Below are 16,127 nucleotides of genomic sequence, written 5' to 3' on the forward strand. Positions count from 1 at the left end.
AAACATTATTTCTGGGTGTGTGTGTGTGTGTGTGTGTGTGAGTGTTTCTGAATGAGATTAACATTTGAATTGATAGACTGTGTAGAGCAGCCTGCCTTCCCAGTGTGGACAGGCCTCATCGAATCCACTGAAGGCCTGAATAAAATAAAAAGTCTGAATAAGAAAGAATTCTTTTTCTCTGTCTTTCTTTGAGCTGGGACATTGTTCTTCTGCCTTTCAACTTGAACTGGAACTATACGATCAGCTCTCCTGGGTCTCCAGCTTGCTTGTTGCAGATCTTGGGACTTCTTGGCTTTCATAATCTGTGAGCCAATGCCTTATAATAAATTTATCTATCTATCTATCTATCTATCTATCTATCTATCTATCTATCTATCTATACATGCACACACATACCCTATTGGTTCTGTTTCTCTAAAGAACCCAGACAAATACAAATTCTATTAAAAGTTTTGCATTTGACATTTAAATCATTAACCCGACCCAAGTGAAGTTGAATTGTGTATTGTGTGAAGTGGGAATACAATTAATTATTTTTCCAGACTGATGATCATTTTTCCTCCTTTTTCCACTTATCTGTCATGCCACCTCTGTTGTACATCCGAGTTCCATATATAAATCTGTTTTTGAGCTCTGTCTATTGTACTGATCATTTTTTGTCTCTCTGAGCCAGTGCCACATGGTCTTGATGCTTTATCTTCTTAATAAGTCCTGATACTAATAGGGCAAATCGCACCTCTTTATTCTTCTTCTTCAGAAGTGTTTAGGTTAATTAATGAGATCTCTTGGTACCCAGTTTGGAGCTTTTAATACCATTTCAAATTAAAAGAACCCTGAATCATTGAAAAATGGCTATTTTCAGGTCTGGTACAGAAAATGTAAAAAATGAATTGAAATAATTTCTTTCACTAAAAAGCAAGGAAATTACCAAATATTTCTGGGTTTGTGAAGGACCCAGCAGCCAACTTGAAGAGGTTTCCATTGCCTACAGTTGGGAAATATAGAGCATAGTAGAATGATAGCTTCAATGGATTAAAATATGACAAACATGTTTAAATCCATGAGTTCATACTGATACCAAAAAAAGCCCTTTATTAGTCACCTTTGGGATATGCTAGGGAACCAAATCATTACTTTCATTTTATTTTTTGTTGAGTTAAAAAAGACACATAGTAAAATACATCTTAAATGTATAGATCTTGATATATATAACCTAAAGTACAATCTTAAATGTATTGACTGATGCAAATTTACACTTATATACATCTATGTAACCATCACTCAAAAGAAGATGTAGAACAGTGCTTCTCAAACCTTAATGTGCACATGAATCACCTAGTGAATTTCTTAAAATGTAGATTCCGATTCAGTAGGTCTATGGTGGAACCTCAGATTCTGCAATTCTGACCAGCTCCCAGGTTAGGCGGATGCTGTTGGTCTATGGACCACCCTTTGAGAGGCAAGGGTATAGAATTCTTTTATGTTGTAGCATGTAGCAGTAGCTTGTTCTTTTATATTGTTTCATGATTTTCCACTGTATCAATATTTCACAATTTATTTACTTATTTTCCCCATTGATGAACATTTTGTTGTTTTAGTTTGGGGTCATTATGAACTAAGTTGCTATGGAAATTCTTGTACATGTCTTTTGGTGGACATATGAACTTGTTTGAGGGAATACATATCTAGGAATAGAATTGCTGGATCATGGGGTAGGCATATGCTTAGCTTCAGTAGACACTGCCAAACAGTTTTCCAAAATGGTTGTACCATCATTACACTTTTACCAGCAATGTATCCATTGTTCCACATTTCACCAACTCTTGGTATTGTTGGTTTTTCTTTTTTTAAGAGACAGGAATCTCACTATGTTGACCAGGCTGGTCTCAAACTCCTGGCCTCAAATATGATCCTCCTACTTCAGCCTCCTGAGGAGCTGGGGTTACAGGTGTGAGCCATCACATCAGCTGTTGATCTTTTTCAGTTGTAGCATTTTTTGGGTGTGTAATGGTATCCTATTGAAGTTTTAGATTTAATTTCCTTCTTGAATAATAAAGTTGAACACCTTTTCATATGCTTATTGGCCAGTTTTTTGCCCAATAAAAATTTTGGCTTATTAATAGGTACAATGCTCATCATTTAAGTAAGGGGTACACCAAAAGCCCAGACTTCACCAGCATGCGATTTATCCATGAAACAAAACTGCATTTGTACCCCTTAAATTTATACAAATAAAAAATTTAAAAAATTTTTGCCTTGTTTGTTTCTTACTATTTGTAGGGATTCTTTAGACACTCTGGATATGAATTCTTTGTTGGATATTTATTTTGCAAATATATTCTCCCAGTGTGTGGTTTCTCACACTCTTAATGGTGTCTTTTGATGAGTATAAGTCTTTAAGTTTAACAAAATTCATTTTGTCAATATTTTCTTACTTACATTTGATTCTTTAAAATGATAAAATGTGGACAAACCTCTGGCAACATGAATCAAGAAAAATGAGAGAAGGTACAAATCAATATTATAAAGATGACATAATTACAGATGAAGCAGAGATTTAAGCGATAAGAGAATTTTTATCAACAACTTTATGGCAATACATTTGAAAACTTAGATAAAATAGACATATCCTTTAAAAAATATAACTTATTAGAAGTGGGTCAAAAAAATAGAGAGCCTAAACTAGCCCTTTAGATAGTCTTGTTAAGAAAATAGAAGCAATTGTAAAAAAAAATTTTTTCAGAAAGAAAACACCAGTTCTATGGATGTGTTTCACCAAACTTGCAAATATCAGATCATTCCAATCTTATACAAAATTTTTCGGAGCAAACGAAAAGAGGTAATACTCCTCCAACTCATTCTATGAGGCTAGAACAACCTAGATACCAAATTCTAGCTAACAAAGACAGGAAAATGACAGGCTCATTTTACGTATAAAAATAGATGCAAAAATCCAAAACAAAATATTAGCAGATTGAATCTGATGATATGTGTAAAACAAACCATAATACTCCACAAGTAAGTTGGGTTTATCCCGGGAAAGTAAAATATAATGTCAGGAAAATCTCTAAATGTAATTGATCACATGATATGACCATGTCCAAAGACCAAGAGACAGCCTTTGATAAAATTCAACATACACTTGATTAAAACTCTTAGTAAATTAGAAATAAAGTGGAACTTCCTTTACCTAATCAAGAGTGGTGTTCATAAATCCTACAGTAAATATCATCCTAAAGAAGAAATGTCAGAAGCATTAAAGTTATGAACATGACAACTATAACCACCATCACCACTTCTAACATTGTACCCCAGAACCCCACCAGCACAAGACAAGAAAGATAAGCCAAAGGCAGCAAGATTATTTTTTTCTCTAAGTGTACTAATCATAGTTATTTTATATTCTGTGTCTCCTATTTCTAATAGTGACTTCTTTGCATGTGTGTTTCTGCTTTTTTGTTGTATTTGCTGGTTGTATCAATTAAAGTTCACTAGAGAAATAGAACTGATAGTCTATATATAGATATTATGTACAGGAAGGGATTTATTATGGGAACTGGCTCATACAATTATGGAGGCTGAGAAGTCCCACAATATGCTGTCTGAAAGCGGGAAAACCAGGAAAGCCGGGGTGTTACTCAGTTTGAGTCCAAAGGCCTGAGAACCGGGAGCTCTGATGTCCAAGGGCAGGAGATGGACGTTTTAGCTCAAGAAAAAGAGCAAATTTGCCTTTCCTCTGCCATTTTTGTTCTATCTGGGACCTCAGTGGATTGAATGATGCCTGCCCACATTGGTGAGGGCAAATTTTCTTTGCTCCATCTACTGATTCAAATGCTAATCTCTTTCGGAAACACTCTCACAGACATACCCAGAAATAATGTTTTATCACTATCTGGGTATCCTTTAACCCAGTCAAGTTGACACATAAAATTAACCATCACGCTGGTTGTTGTTTATGGTGCCGTGTTTCCTTGTGTGTTCAGTGATATTAACTGTGAGTTACTCATTTTCTTTGGGACTTTATCTGTGGAAATTATTTGAGGCATGAGATGAAATCCTCTAACAAAGATTTACATTTGCTTCTGCCAGGTACCTGGGGCTTTACCAGTCTGGGACAATTTTATACTAAATTCTTGGTTTGAGTTTTTCCAGATCACCTATGGAGAGTGGATTTGGCTGCATATAATGTGAGGTCCAACTTGTCGTCATGGATACTCAGGAGGTGATTTTTTCCACCCACACTCATTACTGTTGCCCAGGTTTAAAAAATGTGATTTTGTTGCAATTTCCTAGGGGTGGGGATGGGTGAGGTTTTTTTTCCCTCATTCTCCTGTACATTGAAAATATAGCCCTTTGGGGTTCTAAGTTTATGCAGGGGAGTATCTGACCATCTTGAGCAGACTCTGGGTTTTATCTTCTTTCTCTCATGCCCTAGGAGATCATGAAAACCAAAGTTAAATTTCATCTGTCAGCAAATGCCCCTGTATCCATTATTAATTGCCACAATATTATGGCATAACACACCATACCAAAACTCAGTGGCATAAGTTAGTAAGCACTTACTATTTTTCAAGAGTTCTCAAATTGGCTTAATGGTTTTTCTCATTCATGTGTCTGGAGTCAGCTGTGGTCAGGTAGATATCTCTGCTGTTCTTGGCTGGACTCTCTCACATGTTTGAGGTCAGCTGGCTATTGGCTCGTCTAGGATGGTCTTCACTGGGATGATTGGGATGGCATGGCTCTCTTCCACCTTGTCACTCATCCTCCAGCTGGCTACCTCAGGCTTGTTCTCATAGTGGAAGGAGGAGACCAAGAGAAAGAGTAGAAGTATGCGTGTCTCTTAAGGCCTAGGCTTGGAACTGGCACACCATGACTTCTTCCACATTCTATTGGCCAAAGCAAGGTCAGCCAGATTCAAGGGGTGGGAAAATACAGTCCACCTGTTGATGCAGGGAGTTACAAAATCCCTGTGTCCTTTTCCTTTTGACAAATCCATGTCACAGGGAAAAGGACATGGATTCAAGGAGAAGTGGAGAATTGGTGCCCTTTTGCAACAAATCTATCACAGCTCCTGAGGCTAAAGTTAGCTTCGGTGCTCTGCTTACTTCTCTGGTTCTGCCTTTACTTAGATTTTGGGTGGAGTGATTCTTATTTTCTTGCACAGTGATACATTTAAGAAGATTAAAAAATATTTTATCTATCATTTTTTGTCATTTATTATGTTTTCAGCAGGAGGATCAACCAAAGCACCTAGCCTGCCATATTGCTTGACTGACACTTTGATGAGTCTGTCTTTGCACATGTCTGACTCGCTACCTGAAATTCTCTCTCCCAATCTTTGAAACTCTACTCAGATGTCTCCTTTGTGCTTCTCCGGCTGCCTTCCTCACCTAAGGAGAGCTGGCTATTGCCTCTAGACTCTAAAAGTGTCCTACGTTCACTTCTATTAAGGCATGGAATACAGCAGTCATAAATTACAGAGTCTGCTTGTTCAAAAACTATTAAAAATTTCAAGACAGTGATAACAGAGCATTAAACCAAGAATGACATCATTCTATACGTGGGGTTCTGTACAGCTGCACTGTTCACATTCCCATGGAACTAGCTCTGGTAGTAATTACTGGTTTACATTTCCATCTCCCTTATTAATTACTGGATAGGTATGAGAGAACACTGTCTAGGGAAAGCCTGTCTGATTAGTCTGTATGCCCCCAAGAGGCTAGCAAGGTGCCACATACAATCAGTAAATGGTTGTTGATCAAACAAATGAAAACTACATTGTGTTCTCAATTCTAAAACACACCAAAACTTTGGCAACAGCTTTAAGAGAAAAGTAGAAAAACCCTATCAAATGTCCCCATTCATTGTAAGATGCTTTCCAGTTTCAGAATAGTTCACAAAATATGCATCTTAGAACTGAGAAAACATGATGTGTCTTTTAGCATCCTATGTGATGGCTGTTCTTATGCACTGTGGAAAGTGAGACGTTTCTTTCAGTTCCAAAGTGGGTTCCTGGGGTCATCTTTCTGTCTTATTTTCTGTGATGTTTGCTCTTGGCTGAACCCTGGGCTGGGAATGGTCTGCACTCTTAGGTCATGATTGAAGAAGGGACAATGAAGTAGTCTTGTGGGCAAGAAGACAGTGGGTCAATCTGCTAATCTCTCACCAGACTTCTAGGTTTCCCTTGGGAGAAGTGCTCTCCAAGCCCCTTTTATCATTTATGTAATGTGGCATATTTAAACATCTCCCTGGAGAAAGGAGGGTTCAGCTCCCAGGTCTAGCTCATTTGGGCTTGTGGCTTCTACTTGCTGTGCCTCAGTTTCCCCTTTATACGAGGAGGACAGCAAGTGGCCTTAAAGGGATACAGAGAAGGGAGTTGTTGGGGGGTGTTGAATCAGAACAACTCCAAGGTGTGTTCCTAGAGAGACTGATCATCTCCCAAGCCTCCCAAGCCCCCGCCTCACCACCTCAAGCTTTTAAGACCAGAAAAGATAGAGCAAGAGGGCTTTAAGGATGCCCACTACCCTCCAACCCTAACTTTTAGCGCCTAAGGCAGTGTTACCTCACACCCACCCTGGAAAGTCGGAATCCAGAACCAACCCCTCCCCCACATCTGCAGCCCCTCCCCCTGCGGCTTCCCCAACGAGGCCCCCTCCCCCCTATTACAGCATCGCTCTGGGCGCCAGGACGGATTCAAGCCAGGGACTGCTGCAGTCAGCTCTCCGCCTCTCTGGGCTCCTGCAGCTTGTGTCCAGGCTCTGCAGCCTCCGGCTGTGCTTTGGACAGTCCCCTATCCCTCCCCCACCCCGCCCCCGCATGTCACGACCCCATGCTTAGAGCCCAGAGGTGGGCGGGCACAGTGGGCACGGGTGGGGGCCCCAGCCAAGGCGGCAGGTATAGCGGGGTTCTCCCTCCACACCGGGGATGCCTCGGCTGTGCGGACTGTGGGTGGGGGACGCCTGTCAGTGGCTCTGAGTCCGGGCACAGCGCCCCACCCTGGCAGGGGCTGGGGCAGAAGGGGGGTGCTCCTTGAACCGAGGCCAGGAGCTGAAGTCGGGGAGCAGACCGGGAAAATCCAAAGGAGAATCTCCTAAGGGGACGTGCCTGGGGGGCTGCGTGTGACATTCAGGGTGTGATTGTGCCTCGGTGAGGCTGTGTGACTGGTCCCCAGCCGCCCGCCTCTGGGCATGGGTCCCTGTGCCTAGGTCGGCTGCGCGTAGCCGTGACACTTCGTGTGCCCGTTCCTGGGTCCCCGGCAGACTCTGACCGGCTGGTCCCCGGGGAGGGGAATCTTATTCGCAGCCCCAAGCTGGGCCTCCCCAGCGCTGTCGCTCAGCGAGGTGGGCGCTCCTCGGGGACCCTGGCAGCCGTCCGCCGGCTGCGACCTCGTCCCTCCCGGGGCCGGTGCGGGGGCGGGGAGCTCGGCCCCCCTCCCTCTCCCCGGCTCCCGGCTCGGCCGCCCTGCGCGGGGGCGGGGGCGGGGGCGGAGCGCGCGGGCGGGATCCCCCCGCCTCCCCTTCCTGGTCCCCGGGAAATCCAGCCTCCGTGGCTTGGCCGCCTCCTGCTCCCGCGCCCGCTGCCGCTCGGCGCTCGCTCGGGGCTCCGCAGCCGGCGCGGCCCCTCCGCTGGGGGCTCCGCAGTGCCGGGCCCCGCTCCCTGCCCGCCTGCCGGCCGCCGCAGCGCCCCCGGCCCGGGCCGCCGGCACCATGTAACCCGGCTGGAGCCCGAGCCGGGCCAGGTAAGCCGCGTGGAGGGGTGGGGACCGGGCCGCGCTTGCGGCGCCCTCTGCAGCGCCCCCCAGGCTCGGCCGGGCTGCGGCCCCGGCGCCGCCCACGCCCCGGGCTCCGGCGGCCTCGGCTCCGGCCCCGGAAGGGGGGAGGGGCTGGGCCTCTTTGGGGGCCCCCACCCCCGCCCCGGCCTGGCCGCCCGTGGGCCTGACCCGAGGGGCGGGCGGGGGGCCACGCGGACCGAGGGACCGAGGACCCACTCTCCCGGCCACGGCCGCGGGGGCCGGCCCGCCCCGGCCCAGCCCTTGCCCGGCAGGAGGCTTGGGTCTGGGAGGGAGTAGCCGGCTGGTTGTGGGGGGAAGTCGTGGTGTTGGGGAGATCCGGAGAGAAGTTTCCTCTGCAGGTGTGTGAATGTGAGTGCGTGTCGCTGTGTGCCCGTGATGAGAGTGTGTGTGTGTCACCGTGTGAGTCTGTGGGTGATTGTGTGTGCCGGTGACTGTATGCAGTGTGTGTGCGTGTGTCACTGTGGGGAGTGTGTGCGTGTGAGTGTATGCAGTGTGAGTGTGGAGGGTGTTCCTGTGCATGTATCTGTGGGCATGTGAGTGAATGAGTGTGCCTGTGCATGTCTCTGTATCTGTGTGCGTGAGTGGATGTATGTGTGCCCGTGTGACTGGGTCTCTGTGAGTGGGTCCCAGTATCTGTGCTCTCTGTGACTGAGCCTGTGCTTGCATGTGTGTTGGCTGTGCGAGAACATATCTGAGCAGAGTTCACTCTGAATCACCCACACCTGTGCTTTGTCTCCCCACACCCGGCAATTCCTGGTGGGACATGGGACAGGGAGATCAGACTTTTCAGGGGTCAGATCATCTCCCCCCTCCCCAGGGACTCCTCACCTCCGACTCAGGCAAGAGCGTCATGGCGCTCCCCACCTTGGTCTCCACTTCGCCTACCTCAGGGGGTACCCTGTGTGATGCTAGGGGGTCATGTCCTTCTTGCATGCCGAGGTCCCTGGTGGTGGCAGGGTCTGGAGTGAGCTAGAGTGTTCGCCTGTGTGTGCTGCTGCTTCTTGGGGCCTGGGAACTTGTGTCATCTCAGTAATGTTTCACCGAAGGCCCTTTAGAGCCAGGAGCTGAAGAGGCCAGGTGGAAGCGTCTGCCCTGTTAGTCATCCGAGCAGGTGGCCCTCTCCCAGACTTCCAGCCCCAAATCTCCACGTTCCGGGTCATTGGTTCAGCCCACTGGCTCCGGGTGGGTTTCTGCTAAGCTCTTTGAAGTAATGATAATTAAACCATGTCTTTATATTAGCCCAAGGGCCTTTAAAAATGCTCCCCTCTCAACTCCCTCTCTTCTTATTTCCCCAACAGCCCTGGGAAGCAGGCAGGGCAGGTGTCAGGTTAAGCCATATGAAATTGTTAATATTCAACTTTTTTTTTAAACTGACAAAACCAGCAGTTTCACATGATTCAACCTAATATAATGCCAATTTACAGATGAGAATGTTAAGGCTTGAGAGATGAATTGCATTTCCCACAACCACACCTTGCTAGTCAGTGGCATAGAAAAACTATAACCCAGGTCTTTTGATGACTTAAAGAACTTGGCTGGGCCAAGGTTAGAGAGTGGTACTCCCCCGTGTGCTCTTTCTGACCCTGGGGGCACTGCCCTCCACCTCCACCTTCCCTGAATGCTGGGGCTACTTCTGCACCTAGCTGCCAATGCCTAAGGGTGGGGGGGAGAAGAGAGGAGGGAGGGGAGGGAGAAGCTTCGTGAGTTGGCAGTGAATCAGGGTCTAAAAAGGGAGCTGGGAGGGCTAGGGTGGCAGGTGTTTCTAAAAGGAACATGAACATTGGATGAACAGCCTCAGATACAGCCCCCGCACCCCCAGCCCCCACTGCCCCATTGATCTGGCAGGCAGTGCCCACTGCATTTTGTGCCAGGGGGCTCATGTCCAAGGAGTAAGCTTGTATGTAGCTATAGAATGATGGCCAGGGGAGGAACTTTAGAATTGACTTGGTCCAACTTCTTAATTACAGATTGGGGCCTCTGAAGCCCAGAGAAGGGAGGGGACTTGCCCAAGGTCACGCAGAAAATTTGTGGGTCTAACTCAGGAAGTTTCTGACCCTCCATGTTACCTTCTATTCCTGAACTCCCCCCACCCCATCAGAGCTGAGTATAGGGGATATGGGGAGAAGAAATGAAGACCCAGTAAGCCTAAGACTATAAATCCTTCAACCTGAAACCCCTTTCCAAAGAGAGGGAGCTACAGATGTTTCTGGGGAAGGCTATGGGTTTGTCCGGATTCCAGCTGGTAAGGGGCTGGAGCTGCTGCAGACTTCCCCAGACTTTCTTCTGTGTCGGTGCCTGCTTTCAGCGGCTGCCTGGCACCTAGCATCATCTCTTCCAGCTGATGTTGAGGCTTGAGCTGGCAGAGCTCATTTTCCTTCATCCCACCCAGTTTCTGATGCATTTTGCCTCTAGCTGAACTGACAATTCCTTACCTTATTGGATTCCTGATGGGCAGAGAAACTTCTGGGGCTTGTCTGATTTTGGAAGGGTCTGTAGTTGCCCCTAAACCCTTTCTAATGAAATCTTCCAGGAGCCTAAGGCAAATGATAAAATGATTGTCCCCATTTTACAGGTGGGGAGATTGAATTAAGTGAGGGGCCTCCTATTTGGTTGGTTTTTAGGTTCTTGAAGTGAGATAATGAAGGGAGCAAATGACAACAAAGGCTTTTGTCTAGAGGGGCCTCCAAAGACCCCTTTCAGTGTCTTACCATCCCCATGGTCAGGAAATCTTCCCAGATTCTGATTTTATTCCCACTGGTAGAGTCAAAGCTTTGTCTCTCAGTGGGGGTTGGAAGAACAGCTGCGTACCCTCCACTATGCAAGCATTATGTCTTGGTTCCCTCTTCATCCACCCCCCCTTCCAGTCTGAAGGCTGCTGGCTCAGCGGGCCTCCTGCCGTCTGGGGAGTCTGGGTTTGAGCTGGGGTGAGGTGGTGGCACCATCGTTATGGTAACGAGCTGCCAGCTCATCGTTGCTAATAACTTGTCAGGCCCCTGGGCTCAATGCAGCATCCCTTCCCACCAGCCCTTCTTCCCATGTCACAGACAGAAAAAGTGAGGCTGTGAGGGAGGGGCCTGGGAACCAGGGAGTCTGGAGAGGTGTGTGGTCTTGTCACTGGGACTGTAGCTGGAGAGCTTGGCGGGCAACTGGCTTGGGGCTGGTTTACACATATGGTTGCACAGGTTTTCATGTGATTGCATGGGCTGTTGACACGTGAATACACATAGAACATGCTTGTGTAAACTTGTACATGGCAGCTGACATGTACACAGGCAAACATGCTTCCAAGCATCAGAACATGCTTGTGCATGAATACTGCCTCTACCATCTGTACATAAGACACCCAAGAAATCTGGGTTTGTGGGGGTGTCCAGGTATGTGGGTGGGGATCTGATCTTTTTCTGATGCAGCTTCAAAGTGTCTTGTTAACAAAGGGACAGAATGGTCCCAGGGTTCCTTCTTCTTCCTTCCAGTCAAGAGCTCAGAGTGGGAGTGGGCTGGGGATGGTGTTGGGGGTCCAAGCTCCCAGCTCCCAAAGGCCCCTGCCTCTGTGCCCTCTGCACTCAGGTAGCCCCTGCCCCCTCACTCTCTGTTCTTTCTCATCCTCTCTTCTTCCTGTGTGTAAATATTAAAGAGCTGAGCCTGCAGGGCTGATGTAGACATGGGGAGAGAATGAAATTAAAAAGGATTCCCTCGCCCCCATCCCGACACCCCCGCCCTGCGGTCCCCCGCTCCTGCTTCCTCCCCTCTCCCCTCACCCCTCCCCTCACTCAGTGCTTCCACATGTCTCTCCTCCCCCCAGTCCAGATGGGAGCTGGCTCCTTCAGAAAGGGGGCTCAGAACAGGGTGTGGGGAGCTACCTCTTTCTGCCTCCCCCCACCACATCTGCCTACAGGGCTGGGAGCCCCCGCGTGAGTATTTCTTTTATTTTTGGGGTGGTGGTTCAGAAGAAAAGTGGTTTTTAGAACCAGCTGTGAGTGGCGTTGAGAGGCTCTGGGCTGAAAGGAGGTGGGTGGGGTCCTCTCTCTAGGCTTCCTCGGGGAAGCCCCGTGTCTAGGTTTCTTTTCTCTCTTGGGACAGAGAGGGAAATGGGGGGGGTATCAGGTGCCCCCGGTGGATGAGAGAGATAGTGGGAGGGGCAGGGGGAGAGGGGCTTCTGTTCTAAAGAGGTGTGTGGTGGGGTAAGCCTGCTCCTTCCTGGCGTCCTGGGTTTCTGGCAACCGGACCCGGGAGGATGGCTGGGAACTGTCCCGGGTGCTGAACCGGCGTCGGTGGCGATTTGCTCCTTCGGAGCTGTCCCGAGTGCTGAATGAGGCTTCTTTCGAGCCAGATGGTGGAAAGGCGGCTGGGCAGTGGGGAGGGCTCACTAGAAAAATTCTCCCAGATGACCCACTTTCCAAGGGCAGAGTCCCTGGATGGAAATATAGAGTCTGGGGTCCTCCCTCTGGTTTTAGGCCTCACAGTTATTAGTGGCATTTGGGAACCCTTTCCCAAAGGAGTCCCTCTCCCCTTTCCCTGTTTTGGTTCCCCCTCTCCTTTCCAAAACTATCCTACTGTTAGTGTGGGGGTAGAGATGGAGAATGATATTGTGGCTGTGAGCTCTCTTCTCCTGGGATCGTTTTTAGCGCAACAAGCTCAGAGGTACTGGCACCAACCTTTTTCCTACGGGGTCCCAGAAATTCAGGTTCAAGGTAGCTCTGGATTAAGAGAGGTTGGGTCTTGCTGGTTAGGCCTGGGGTGGATGGAGCTCAGGAGTTCAGGATTGAACTTGATCGACCACTTAGTATCCCTCTGTCCACCATACTTTGGAATTTAGGACAGGGGACACTGAAATACTCTGCGAGCCTGTCTTGTGCTCTGCCCATTCCCAACCCTAGCTCAGAGCAGCATTTGGGAGAGACTTTTGTTGGGGAGGAACATTTCTAAGCAAAGGATTCAAGGAGTGGGTGGGGTTGTTCAGTGCCATGGAGAAGAGAAGGAGGAGGCTACTGGAGACAGGGCAGTGGGAAAAGAAGAAGAACTGGGGGAGTGAAAAAAAAATAGTCAAATTGGGGAGTGAGGTCTGGATTTCAATCATCAGTTCCCTTGGATATCTTTTTCCTACTGGCATAGGGTCAGGGTCATATCAGTTATCTGGGTTCTTATGCACTGTCTTTGTAACCATGAAGGGAATAGAGACAGGAGTTATTTCTCCAGGTCCCTTCCCTTGTCATCCCAGGGGGATGAAAGCCAAATGTCAGGACATGCAGATGAGACTGGGGGAACAACAGGCAGGAGAGGTTGATGGCAGCTTCACCTCCAATCCCCAAGAGCACAATCAAATATTCAAATGGGATCCTTCTGGAGGGAGAGGAAGGAGAGAGTTTCCAGATAATACTGGGCAAAAACTGGGTGTGGCAGGGAGTTCAAGAAAAGGGAGAGGTAACTGAGGACTCCAAACTGAACCAGTTCATCCTTTGCCAGATGTGACTTCTAGTTAATCAGGAGCCCCTCACCCATCATGTTTTTGATGTAACTCATCAAGATGATTTCTCTCTTCTTTAGCTGCTTGGGAGGAGCTGAGTTTTCCTATGCTGTGGGTGCTGGGAGGTGGTGGGTGTGGGTGTGGGTGCCTGTTTGGGGAGGGGAGGTGTTTGTGCTCTACTCAGCTCCCTTGGTTACATAACAGCTTTGATAAGACTTTACTTTGGAGCTGCTGCTACTGCCTGAAGCAGTCACCCCTCCACCCCCACATGGAATGCTAGATGTCCACCCCCTTCTCCCTGGCCCCTTGGAGAGTCCTGCTATTCATGATCCAGTGTTCTAGCAGCTGCTTCCCTGCCAGGAGGTATCTGCAGCTTGCCTCCCTGCTCTCTACCCAGCTCCTGTTTTTAAATACTTATTTCTTTTGTTATTTTGAGCCCAGGTCACCCTCTTTATATTTTTAAGCCTCGTGGTCTACCTTCTCCCTAGGCAGGGCCCTCAGGCTAGGAAGGGAGGGGCTCACTGAACATCATGAAGCTGCCCTCTAGGGAAGAAGAGGGACATCCTAGAAGGTTTAAGGGCCCAGAGATAATTTCTTCACTGTTTCTTCCCCTGCCCCAGTAACTGTTCTGGGGTTTGAGAGTGGTGGACTGTACCCAGAGGTCCTGGGAGGAAGGACTCTGGCCTTGATATTTCCCCTGAATTTCCTTTTTTCAGAATTAAGGGGTTGTATATATGGGGGAGCTGCCTCTTGGGTAGGAAGAGATGCACCTACACCAAGGTGCACCTGTTCATTGTTACTTTCACCCAGGTTGCCTGAGGAAATATTGGTTTCTCCAGGCATGGGACAAGGAAATTATATAGCCCTTTCTAAAAATGGATTCTTTTTTCTTTCTGAGAGTGGGTGAGCATAGGCTGTGTCCAGGATTGGGGCATATCCTATTGATATCAGGAACAACTTTTCAAATGGAGAAGTGGGAGACTAGCAAGAGGAGAGAGAAAATGCAAACTTGTGATGTACTTGGAGAGAATATGGACTCCTGGCTTTGTGGACAGGACAGAAGCCACGGGATGGCCTGGATATCTCTTCAGGACCTGTGACTCCAGTGCACATGCATGTATATTTCTTCCTGTGAGTGGGCATATGACTATGTGTATGTACATAATTATGTGCGAATATGTTGCATGTGTGTATAAGCACATTTATTTGTAGAAGTGTGGACAAATATATATGTGTGTGTATGTATGTATGACTAGGTATGAATCCATGTACCTATGTGACCATGAAGGTGATTAATTAAACCTGTGTGTGATGTGCTTACCAAGTGATGCATATGTGTGAATGTAAGCATGCATGGGAGCATGTATATGGTGTGCACATATACACACATGAATTAACAACCTATGAATATATGTACATAAATTGAATCATACATGTGAATAAATGTAAGAGAGAGAGAGAGAGAGAGAGAGAGAGAGAGATTGATTCTGATGAATGTTGGGCTACCCAAAAGTCGTTTTCTCACTAGCTTGAACTTGATCCACTCCAGTGCCAATGGGTTTTCTCCAGAAAGTAGACTGTCTGAGGTCTCTCAAATTCTCTTGTCCTCAGGAGCCAACTGTTCCTGCCACCATCCATGTGAAGGGAGTTTGCTCAGGGAAAACCTATACAGGCCTTGGGGGCAGCTGAGTAAGAGATCCAGGCTCAAGGCTGTTTAGATGCTGTGGTGCTCAGGGTGTATGTGGGGAGAGAGTGTGGGGACTACACTGGAGTTACTAAAGAAGTTTCAAAAATCAAGAAGTTGGGCTTAGTGGATGAAAGTGGTAGGGGATATGAGGCAGACCCAGGTGTGTGCGTAAGTTTCACACATACAGGACATGTGGCAATGCATGTGTACGTGTATATGTATATATTACCTGTCTACACCATAATATGCGTATATCAACATAGGTGCACTTACTAACATGTACATACATGAAAAAATCTATGGAAGTGTATAGACCAACACAGGGGTTTGTCACCATGCACATACATGCTAATATACATGTATATGTGAACAGGATATACAGAAATATGTGGACATATGCTAACACTGGCCCAATTGCACCCCGTGGCCATGGACATGTGCACCTCACTCACCCAGGTTAACAACAGCCTGCAAACAATTCCTTCCCCATCACTGTGCTTCACCCAACACATCCATGCATTCAGCCTGTGTTTGTTTTATACCTGTAATGTGCCATGTGCTGTGCTAGACACTAGGGAGGGTCCTTGACCTCAGGTTACACTCTAGAGAGGGCAAAAGACCTGGAACCACGTAAGGAGGGTGTTGAGGAAGGTAGATGCAGATAAGTGTTCATGGGGGCAGTGGGGACCTAAAGAGGGGGCAAGGGTGAGGTTTGATCCATAGAAGGGGAGGCCTTTGAGCTGAGCCTTAAAAATGGAACAGGTGTTTACCAGGTGGGCAACTGTGGTAAAAGGTATCTCAGTGGCAGGAAATGTCCTAACTGGTCTTCCTACTTCCATCCTTGCCAGTCCTACCTCCTTAGACTCTCCCCTAAAAAGCAGCCAGAGTAAGATGAGGTCTTGCCTTTCCGACGGCTTTCCATTTCACTTGGAGTGAAGTCCAGGGTGCTCAGTGGGGCCTGAGTGACGTGAGAGCTGTGTGTGAAACAGCCCCCAATTTCCTTCCTGATCGTGGGGACCACTCCTACATGGGCTTCCTTCCTGTTCCATAAAGAGCACAGTCCCACCCTGAGGCTGGTGCGCTTGCGTTTTCCCTCGGCCTGAAATGCTCTTCTCCCAGATATCCAGGCAACTCGCTCCCTTGCCGTGTTCAGGTCTTTGCTCAAAAGTCACTTTTTTGGAGAG

General features: G+C 47.6%; 1 protein-coding gene across 1 annotated transcript in view; it reads left to right on the plus strand.

Moving 5' to 3' along the window:
• The first annotated feature begins 7,538 nt into the window (after positions 1-7,538).
• The window catches only part of DLGAP3 (DLG associated protein 3), a 58,737-nt gene continuing 50,148 nt past the window's right edge, over positions 7,539-16,127 (plus strand). The window contains exon 1 of the mRNA XM_045548303.1: positions 7,539-7,738. The gene's annotated coding sequence lies outside the window, so the exon portion shown is untranslated. The remainder of the gene's footprint in view (positions 7,739-16,127) is intronic.

Source organism: Lemur catta, chromosome 3 (genome assembly GCF_020740605.2).
Source record: "Lemur catta isolate mLemCat1 chromosome 3, mLemCat1.pri, whole genome shotgun sequence".
NCBI lineage: Eukaryota > Metazoa > Chordata > Mammalia > Primates > Lemuridae > Lemur > Lemur catta.